This window comes from Sipha flava, unplaced genomic scaffold (genome assembly GCF_003268045.1).
Source record: "Sipha flava isolate LNK unplaced genomic scaffold, YSA_version1 133_pilon_pilon, whole genome shotgun sequence".
Classification (NCBI taxonomy): domain Eukaryota; kingdom Metazoa; phylum Arthropoda; class Insecta; order Hemiptera; family Aphididae; genus Sipha; species Sipha flava.
In genome coordinates, this window is record NW_020271759.1 from 641668 (window position 1) to 652545 (window position 10878).

General features: G+C 31.6%; 1 pseudogene; it reads left to right on the forward strand.

Annotated features, from left to right (window-relative positions):
* The first annotated feature begins 7488 nt into the window (after positions 1–7488).
* On the forward strand, positions 7489–10008 carry LOC112679274 (annotated as a pseudogene).
* The last annotated feature ends 870 nt before the right edge of the window (positions 10009–10878 follow it).

Sequence of the window (10878 nt, forward strand, 5' to 3'; positions counted from 1 at the left end):
CTACTACGTATAAAATATAATGATAAAAAAAAATCTTCAAGACACACGAGTATAAGATACAGCTGACATGAAGTGTGGGTTTTAGTCGTGTGTGTGTGTGTGTGTGTGTGTGTGTATTTAGTTATAATCTATTTTATTATATATTCACTGGCAAGTATTGTACTCAATTGAATGTATTTTGACACCGGATCAGTATAGCGATGAGTGGTGTAGCAAAAGGGGGGGGCTAAGGGGGCAATAGCCCCCCATGGGCCGTGTTTGTATGTATAGTGTATCTATGTACTAAACTAGTATACTACTATTTTTATTTAAGTATTTTAAACCTTTGGTATTAACTAAATTTTGACGATTAACGAATAACAGCTGTTTGTCTTTGGCGTAGATATTACAGATTACTAATACTTCTAGTTTCTACCATGATTATCACTATCTTTTTGATGGTTATCATGCAAGGTTGTGGCGAGTCACTATCAAATATTTAATGACGTTTTCAACATGAGAAAAAGTGTTAATATTGAAATAAAAATGCCACGAGTATGTAAAAGGCAAACTCAGAGAGAAAACTTTATTTCTGAAAATCCAGAAATATATTTTAAATGTTCTACTTTTATTCCTTTTCTTGACTATTTAATAGAATCAATGGATGCTCGTTTTAATCAAAGGCTTATTGATGTTATGCCACTTGAAGGACTTATTCCGGCCAATTAAAATATGTATGACGATGAAAATATTATAAAAGCTGATTAAATATATGCCCAAGATCTCCATGATGATACTTCATCTACAATCAGAGCTAAGCTGTTCATACGGAGGCAACAATGGAGTCAAAATACTATTCCAAAACCGAATTCTGCTGTTGATTCACTCTCTCACTGAACCAATCTTCAACCTAACATTAAAATACTTTAACAATTATTCGCCACATTACCAGTTACCTCTTCCACTCCGGAAAGAACGTTTTCTGCACTTAATCGCTTAAAAAATTATTTAAGAAGCACCATGTCGGAAAACAGACTGAATGGGTTAACTAATATAAATAAAAAAGAGCACTTCGATGAAAGTGAAATAATAATCGAATTTGCCAGAAATTCGACTAAGAGGATGCAGCCGTCAGAGTGGAGTGAGAGCTGTCAAATGACAACACTGAAACCAAAATTATTATTATTATTATTATAAATTATATATTAATAAATATTTTTAAAACTATACTAAAATGCTTGAATTACATTTAAAAACTTGGTGGGTGGAGGTTAATGGTGAATTCTCATATCCTCTCTTACCTTACTTATTCAAAAAAGTGATTAGCCCCTCCCATTTAAAAATCCTGGCTACGCCACTGATAGCGATTATCCGTCAACGGAAAAGTTAACAACTGAACTGAATTAAAATGTCTCGTAAATAAAACGTGTAATAAAATACATTATCCGTTTGATTGTTTCGCTATCAAATGAATTAAACACATTTAAGAAACTTCAATTAATTTTAGAGTTAAATAAAGATATTTGAATAGTGCGGTAACAGTCGCAGAACTTAAAAATAGATTATTAAAATATTTAAACGGTGAATCTGCTCAAACGATTTTGCAATAATAAATGAAAAATTTCAAAATAATCAAACCTAAAAAAATACAATAGATAGTAAAAAACCCTATTTCAAACCTAGTACATTTTATAATTCCTTAATGCATTTTTAAAAAAATATCAAAGAGCAGCTTCTATTAATGTTCGGGATGAACAAGAAAAATTGCAATATATACCTGTGTTTTTAGAGGTCTTAGCATCAACATTTTACGAAAACATTGAAAATCAAAATGTTAATAAATGATTTAGATTAGAATAAAAAACTTCGAACGGAATTTGAACCCGTTGCTTGTAAAGATATGCTTTAATTATTACTCGAGAAAAGTAAGTAATTAGATGATGAACTAATGGCATACATTAATGAAATGAAATTTTTTTTGTTTAAGTATAGATTCAGAAATGGCCTAACAAGATATAACTAGGTATATAATAAAGGGTCTTAAGCTAATTATTGCTAGATACATTGGGATATTAGATAACTCTTCTTTAAAATTATTAAAAGACAACGTAAGAAAATATGAAATCGTAGAATTTATGGTATCGGATGAAATAAATCTATCTCCTCCCGAAATAAAAACTGACATAATCACTCATAAACTGAATCAAATCTCAATCAAATTCAAGCCAAACTAACTTAACTTTTTTTCCCCCCAATATGAGCCAATGGCGTCGGGGGTACGAGTTTCCTATTACTTCCCCGACCCACCATCCTTAAGCCAGTGAGTAGTATGTATTTGTATGTTCTGGCTCTATTTTTTACAGGGAGATTCAAAATATTTGACCGACAGACACACGGTAAACTTTTTTTAGTTACCGTGCTCACGATTTTTTCAAAAACCTATATGTATGTTCTGGCTCCATTTTTTACAAAGAGATTCAAAATATATGATCGACAGACACACGGTAAAATATTTTTAATTACCGTATAAAAATGTACATTAAATATTTTTTACACATTTTTTTGTTTGACTAAAATAATTTTCACATTTATTTTTACACATTTCGATTTAACATTTGAATAGAATGTAAAATAATCCACGAACGTCACAACCACCGAATAATCGGATTCTGATTCGACTATAGAGGCATAAAAGAGTCGTTATAACGGCACACGTCGGACACCTAATAGTAGGCTGATATACTCGCGACATCGAACTCTAAAGAGTCACTGGAACTTTGCCATCTGCACGCCAGACTCATCGTACCCATAACCGATCGTTTTTGTGGAACATGATCACAAATTATATTTTACGATTATACTAAAAGTCTATTGTACCTAGTCTATTACCTGATAAATTAAAATTATCTGAGGCAAGATTTTTCAGTAAAAACAGAGATTCAATTCAATGTTTCTATTGCAGCTTAATATTAAGTAATTGGGTTAATGGAGATTGTCCGTATCGCGAGCATGCAAAATTTTCAAACAAATGTATATTCTTATTATTAAGTAAAGGTATAAATTTTATAAACGAAGTTACTAGTTCATTTAAATATAAGGGTTTAAATTCTAACTGTTGTAACATAAATAATTGTTATGATGAAGTTGATAAATAAAAAAAAAAAAATTGTGTATTTAAAAAAAAGTTGTTAAATTTTTTTATTTTACCAAAATTAATTGATAAAAAAAAAATGGAGCCAAAACATACATATAGGTTTTTGAAAAAATCGTGAGCACGGTAACTAAAAAAAGTTTACCGTGGGACTGTCGGTCAAATATTTTGAATCTCCCTGTAAAAAATGGAGCCAGAACATACAAATACATACTACTCCAGTGACGTGGCATATGGCTACGTCACTGGCCTACTTCTTCTTTCTCTAACCTAACTTAACCTCATGCAAACTAACCTAAACTGTTATTAGCACACAAAGAGTCGTAACTCTGTTCATGATACCCGGACCCAGGACTCACTCCCACCCACACCAACCACCATCAAAGTCCACCTTCATATGCAGACATCCACTGTACCATAGTCCAGAATGCTCCTTTTCATCCCACTTGTCTTTAATATAAATTTATAAATTGAATATATACACTTTGTTTTTATTTAGCATTCTAGTTGTCTGCATTCTCAATTCTTGCCGTTTCTATTTGAATTAAATCTTTTTTTACTGTTCAAGCCAACGTTGATGTGGTCTCCCTCTGGGGTGTGTTATATTTAATTAAAATACCACAACTTATCTTATTAGGCTGTCCTTATCTCACCATTTAAGCCCAGCCCATTCCAGTCTCTTTGAGACAAGAGATTTTTGGATATTTGAACCGTTAAAGATTCTTTCAATACCTGCATTACTTCTCCTTTCATACTACCCTGTTTCCTTAATCGGCAATATATATATATATATGTGTGTGTGTGTTACCGAAAATGTTAACATTTAGAAAATGATGACAGTTCTTAGAAAATTATGACAATTCCTAATAGCGGAAGGAAATTATATCATTGTCTATTATATGCTATAATTTTCTAACGATATAAGGCAAAGATACCATATTTTTTCAATATAATTCAATTTAATCTGTCTAATTTAAATATTACTTTTATCAAATCCAGCTCATAAATAAATAGCTAAATAAATTATTCTATTAAATAATCAATTATCAATAAACAATCAAGTGTTGCAAATAGTAGCTGCCTCCCGATATGGTATTGGTTTTTTTGCGTGACCTGTCGATTCTAAAACAGTAGTTGAATCGATTATTTATGAAAAGGACCAAGTCCAAAAAGTAAAACCTTCGGGAAATTAAAAATAACTATTTTTCTCTTACAGTTTTGCATGAAAAAAATTATAAAAAATATTTTAAGTTTGAATGTACTGTACTTATTTAAATTTGTGAATACTAAGTTTTCAATTTTTTTTTTAACTTACGGTGTAAGTTTAAATTGAATGATTTTGACCAATAAAATTGCTATATCATAAACGGGGTTATGTGCAATACAGTGATGTAAACCAAAATTACTTAACCGATATGTTTTACTATAACTTTCAAAATATATAAATCATTGAAAGGAACATATCCCAGTTTTTATTTTACATTAAAATTAACTTATATCATAATATCTTGCTTGGCATGTGAATGAAAACAACATATTTTATAACAATTAAAATTAATCAAAAACTTATTATTACATTTTTTTTGGCCACTTTTCAAACTGTTTATAAAATTTTAAATATTTATCTGGTATGTATTTTAATGTTTTTTGTATATCTAGAATTTTTTCTTTTTGGATTGGACACATTTTTTTATATGCTTTTGCTGAAGGTAATAAAATGAGAGAATTTTCTTTTCCAAACTTGAAGGTCTTTTTTACAAAACCATTAACAAATTCTTTAACAATAACAACACCTTTTTCATCAGAATTAAAACTATCTATAAAACGACTCATTGAATGGTTCTTTTCTTCCAGATTTCAAATGCTAGCTTTCTAATGAAAATGTAGATTTTTGTACAATAATTACCACCATGTTTTGATATCAAGTATATCATTCCTATTTACCAAGTTAACTGAAAATTTGTTTGGTATTTTGCTTGCACTGCATATCATACTCGTTAGCTGTTTCAAATCATAGTATCTATCTGTCTTTCTTAGAATTTTTTTTACTAGCCTAAAGTCTCTGTTACATGGAAGGAAAGAATGTCCTCGTATAGGCAATCTGTAAATAATTTTTTTGAACCTCCCTATATCTGTTAAAGCTAATAAAATCTAATAACGTGGTTATTTTTATTTTGTCCACCACATCCGTCACTATACAGATGCAATTCTTCAACCGATGATGGGATATTTTCATTTATATATTTCAATAAAAAAGAACAGACCTCGTTAGGTCCTTTATGAGCTTTTCCTACGTGATAAAGAAATATCATTGAACTATCATCTTTTAGATTATGAATGCTAAACGGATAAACTGATAACTGTCTCAAGTAAAAAATTTCTTGCACGGGTATACAAGGAAAACTTATATTTTGCATGAAATCAAATGCTAGAGCAAAAACTTTCCTATTGTTTTTTGATTCTTCAGCACTCTTTTTTATAGCAGAATAAAATTTATTACTTCTTCTTTTGTGTACTAAAAGCTCAGCAACTGCAACACGTTTTGCAGTATCGTTTAAGCTTGGGCTTTTTAATTTCACAATCATTATTATTATAATTATACAAAATCGTATATTATCATTGATAAGATTTAATTATAGCAAACAATTGTATTCGTAGGAAATTAACAGCTGTTATTATCAAAATAGTTTAATCGGAAAAATATGTATTTATTTATGAATAGGGTCAACTACCGTACCAAGCAGTGTTCATAAATAAACTAAATGTTTAAATCGCTGTAGTAAAATAAGTATCATACGAAGTTGGCTCCTTTCAAAAGTAAACTATACGTTTATACCCACAGGACATATTTATTAAAAAAGTCATTTTTCAAAAAATTGTCACTTATCACCTTTCATAAATAATCGATTCAGTTAGATCCAATAAATTTGATTTGCAAAGATTTATTTCAAATATCGTGTACATGTGTTTTAAAAATCCACTTTCAGTGTCTGCGATTTAAAAAAAATTATATTTATTTTTATTATATACCATGCGTTTAGATACGAAGATGATTAAGGTGCTATAAAAATACTAGTGTAATTTATTAGTGATTCACGAGCGCGATCATCATCAGAAATGCTCAAATGTACTGTGGTTCCAACATTAAGTTCATCATATTTTTTATTTGATGTTTTAATCATTTTTTGAGCCTATTTTTCTACATTGTGAGCAGATGATTGACACGCATTAAGTATATTTTGTTTTTGTTAATTAACAAAACAAAATATTATTAATTCGGATGGCCAATCTGTTGATTTAATTTCCACTATCCATGTTACCAACATATCTTCTTCGTCTCGGTTCACACGTTCTATAGACCCCTGAATTAATATCTTGGTTTTCCATGTACTATTTTAACATCACTTCACGTAGTATTTAATTTATTAATTACACTGTTAACAATCTCTCCCGTATTATCTATATCAGTCATTTGTGAATTAGTTATCGTTCTAATATTTACATTGTAAAGCTGGTCCCATATCACCTGCAACATCATAAACACAAATGCTTTCGTGTAAGACAGCGATGTGTGATAAAATTACCTAATAAACTAAGAAAATTATGACAACTCCTAGGCAATGATATAATTTACATCCCCTATTAGGTATTGTAAACATTTTCTAGGAATTGTCGTCATTTCCCAAATTGTCAACATCTTTGGTAACATATATATTATCATATAGTAATTATAATCGAAACAGAAACTTTTCTGATAAACCAAAATAGTCATATACAAGCATTAGAATGTTATCTGTTTTATGACAATGACCTAATGTGTCTGTGGAATTGTCCTCGTTCTCATCGTAAACCTCTATTCGATACAGATATATTTGCGTGAGCACTAAACGCCGCAATTATTATGTTATAATTTTTATACATTTTAAACGTGTACGCAAATCATATCACAGGTCAGATGACGTTGCCGTTTGGTCGCAGCAACAGTGATGGTGGTGGACACAAAAATGTTTTTATCATAACATATATAATCCGACTCATGCGGTAGTAGTAGACATGCGTAATAATACATTTATCTCATTGAACAGTGTACGCTCGCAGTTCACCCGACGTCCACGTAACAAGTAGCCGGTATACTCGTTCGTGGTCCGTTCGCACTCACTTGTTCATCACCCGCCCGGCGAATTCGGATTTTTGCCAATTTATAATTTCGTGCAATTCGATCTGAGGATATTCGTCGACGACGGTCGAACGGTATATTTGATTTAAATTATATTTTTGGATGACGAAAAAACGACGTATTATTATTATTATATAGTACAACCGATCGGGACAACGCATTTTGACTATGGATTTCATCGAATCCGTCGCATCTGTCTGATGGCCATTGCGTCCTGAAGTGCGTACTACATCACAATATTTTATTCGAGCGAAGGTTGTGTAAGAATAAATATTTATCACTGTCAGGATCCACAAGAAAAATTATCAATCAGCCGACCCCGGTGGAAATATTACCGACAGCCGTTTCGGTGGTAATATTTTTCATAGTCCAAGGATTTTTCTTGTCGACTCATTCGAAAATCATTACAATTGAATATGAGGTAGGTAATGTATCGGTTGTAGAAGGCGAACGTTTGGAGATAAAATGTGATTATTTGCGTGAAATAAATAACTCCAAAAAAATCACCAAGGTACAGTGGACAAAAGAATCGGAAAATGAAACATTATTTGATTCGCCGAACATAATATCATTGAATGAATCACAATGGTTAAGTTTTAAAAACATAGAGCATTCCAATCAAGGACGGTACGCTTGTTTAATCAGTGGTTCGACTGAGAATGGGTTGTTTTCCAAATGGTGTAATATTACTCTAACTACGTATAAAAGTACCAAATTAGACGTGGTGAAAAATACCGATGACAAGGATCAAGACACAGAAAAAGGAGATGATGGAGAAGCGGTTCCAAGATTTACAAAAATCAGTAATATGCACCGGGTGATCACTAAGCCTGCTGGAAATATGATGAGATTTAAGTGCAGTGCCGAAGGTAATCCTACTCCAAACATAATGAGGTACAAGAACAGACAGACGCCATTCCGGCGCAGTATGGACAAGATCAATTACTCGCAATGGGGAATGATGTTTGAAAACCTAATCGTATTGGATTCCGGCAACTACACATACAAAGTGTGCAACAAGAACGGATGTATTGATTTCACGTTCAAAGTCGATGAGATCGAAAGATTTGCACATAAGCCCTACATAATAGAGGGCCAACCACATAATGTTACTGCTTTGGTGTACACTAACGAATCATTCGAATACAACCCTTACGCCGATCTCGAGTTGTACATAAATTGGTATTATCATAATGCCAGTATTGTGAGCGTCACCGAGGAAAATTCAGAAAAGGGCATTGTAAAACAGAATAACGGGAATCCGAAAGTGTTGCAGCTGTTCAACGTCACATATTTAGACGAAGGATGGTACACATGCAAGGCGTCTAACAATCTAAACATGACCTATGCAAGCGCTTATTTAAAAGTGATCAGTGGTTATCCAGTGTACAAATTAAAGACTTTCAATTATAATCTTACCAAATAGCTGCATTGGGTATAAGTTTTGTACTAGTTATTGCTGCATGTGTCGCGATGCTAGTATGTAATCAGAGAAAGAGGGAGAAACTAAAAGCATTAGTTGAAAGAGAATCGGCTAGAAATGCAATGATCATTCAATGGACTAAAAAAATTATCGTCGAAAAACAAATGGCTGATGCACACGAAGCTTTGTTAACGCCGTTAGTGAAAATAGAAAAACAAGAATGTAAATACATAAAATTTGACCAAGAGTATCCATCGAATACGAGCTACCACTTGATCCCATTTGGGAAATTCCAAGAGATAATTTATCATTGGCAAAACACTTGGTGAAGGTGCATTCGGTAAAGTCTTGCGAGGCGAAGCTTTGATAGAGAATGAAATGACCACAGTAGCTGTAAAAATGTTAAAAGATGGCCACAGTGATACTGAAATGATTATTTTAGTGTCTGAAATTGAAATATTGAAAGTGATTGACAAACATATGAATATCATAAACCTGTTGGGATGTTGTACACAAGACGGTCCGTTGTATGTGCTGGTAGAATTTGCACTGGTAATCTCCGAGATTTCTTGAGACAGCACAGACCGTCCAACGATTGGTTCAAACTCAAAAGACATGTTAACACAAAAGGACCTCGTATCATTTGCATATCAAGTTTCCAAAGGAATGGAAAACTTAGCATCCCGAAAATATATTCATAGAGATTTAGCTGCAAGAAATGTATTGGTAAGCAAAAACTTTGTTATGAAAATTGCTGATTTCGGTTTGGCTAGAGACATTCAAGATCAAGAATATTATAGAAAAACGACCAATGAAAGACTTCCAGTAAAATGGATGGCACCAGAAGCCTTATTTCACTGGATGTACACAACTCAATCCGACGTATGGCTTACGGAGTACTGCTATGGGAAATTATGACCTTGGGCGGTACGCCTTATCCTTCCGTGCCTAATATAGAACTATTATTCAATTTGCTGTAGAGATATCGTCGTGTTGTTCTTTGGATATTTACATGATAATGAGGGACTGCTGGAACTACGACCCGAATAAGAGGTCGATATTCGAAAAGCTGGTGGAGATTCTCGGCCAGATATTATGGGAGACGGTCAACCAGGAATATATTAATACTTTCAACTTAACAGAACTTAGATCCCATGTCAAATTGTGAACATTGGTTTGCTGATGGAACGTTTTACATTAGTCCCACTTTATTTAAACAAATATATAAAATTCATGGAATGCAATACAGTAACGTACTTTCTTCATTATTTACGTGACTACCGGATAAAATAAAAACAATTATAATTGCTTATTTGAAGATCTTAAAAACTTTAAATATGAACGTCAACTAATAACAATATTGATTGATTTTGAAAAAGCTTCAATTAATTCAATATCTAAACATTTTTTTAACACAGAAATTAGAGGATGTTTTTTCTTTTTCCCAAGCAGTCTGGAGACATGTGCAATGTTGTGGACTTTAGGGAAATACTCAGAAGATTCACAATTTACTTTACAAGTTTGTATTTTATCGTGATTTTACGAATTTTATCATATCGTAACAATTCTCATATCAAAATAATTGTAAAACTCCACTGTTATATTAATAATCTAATTTAATAATATTTTTATAATTATTTAACATTATTTATGTTATTTTGACACAAATTGTGTATACTATACACTGTATAGTATAATATTTATGACTTTGATGATTTATTAAAAATTGGAAATTATAATTTTAGAAGTATTTAAAAATCATGTTTTTAGTCAGCTGTTTAATAAAGTAAAATATGCCACAAAAGGCACGCGTGCCGCAAGTTGGCCATTCCAACCCAGTCATATGCATAAATCTATGAAATAGAATAAACTCTGAATATAACTACTACATTATAATATGTATCATTAAAAAAAAAAAGAAAAAAAAAGGATTAAGAGAAAAAGAATCCCTAGTTATATTGCATATTCATTATTATTTAAAAAACATGTTATAGGATTATGTTATTAAATAATAATAATAATAATAATAATTTATTTAGAAAAAAATATATGATTTACACTAATACATGCAAAGAAAATTGTAAGACACAGGCTTGCAACTCCTCTGTAAGTATAAGCATTAGGTTAGTAAATTGTAATATTATTTCA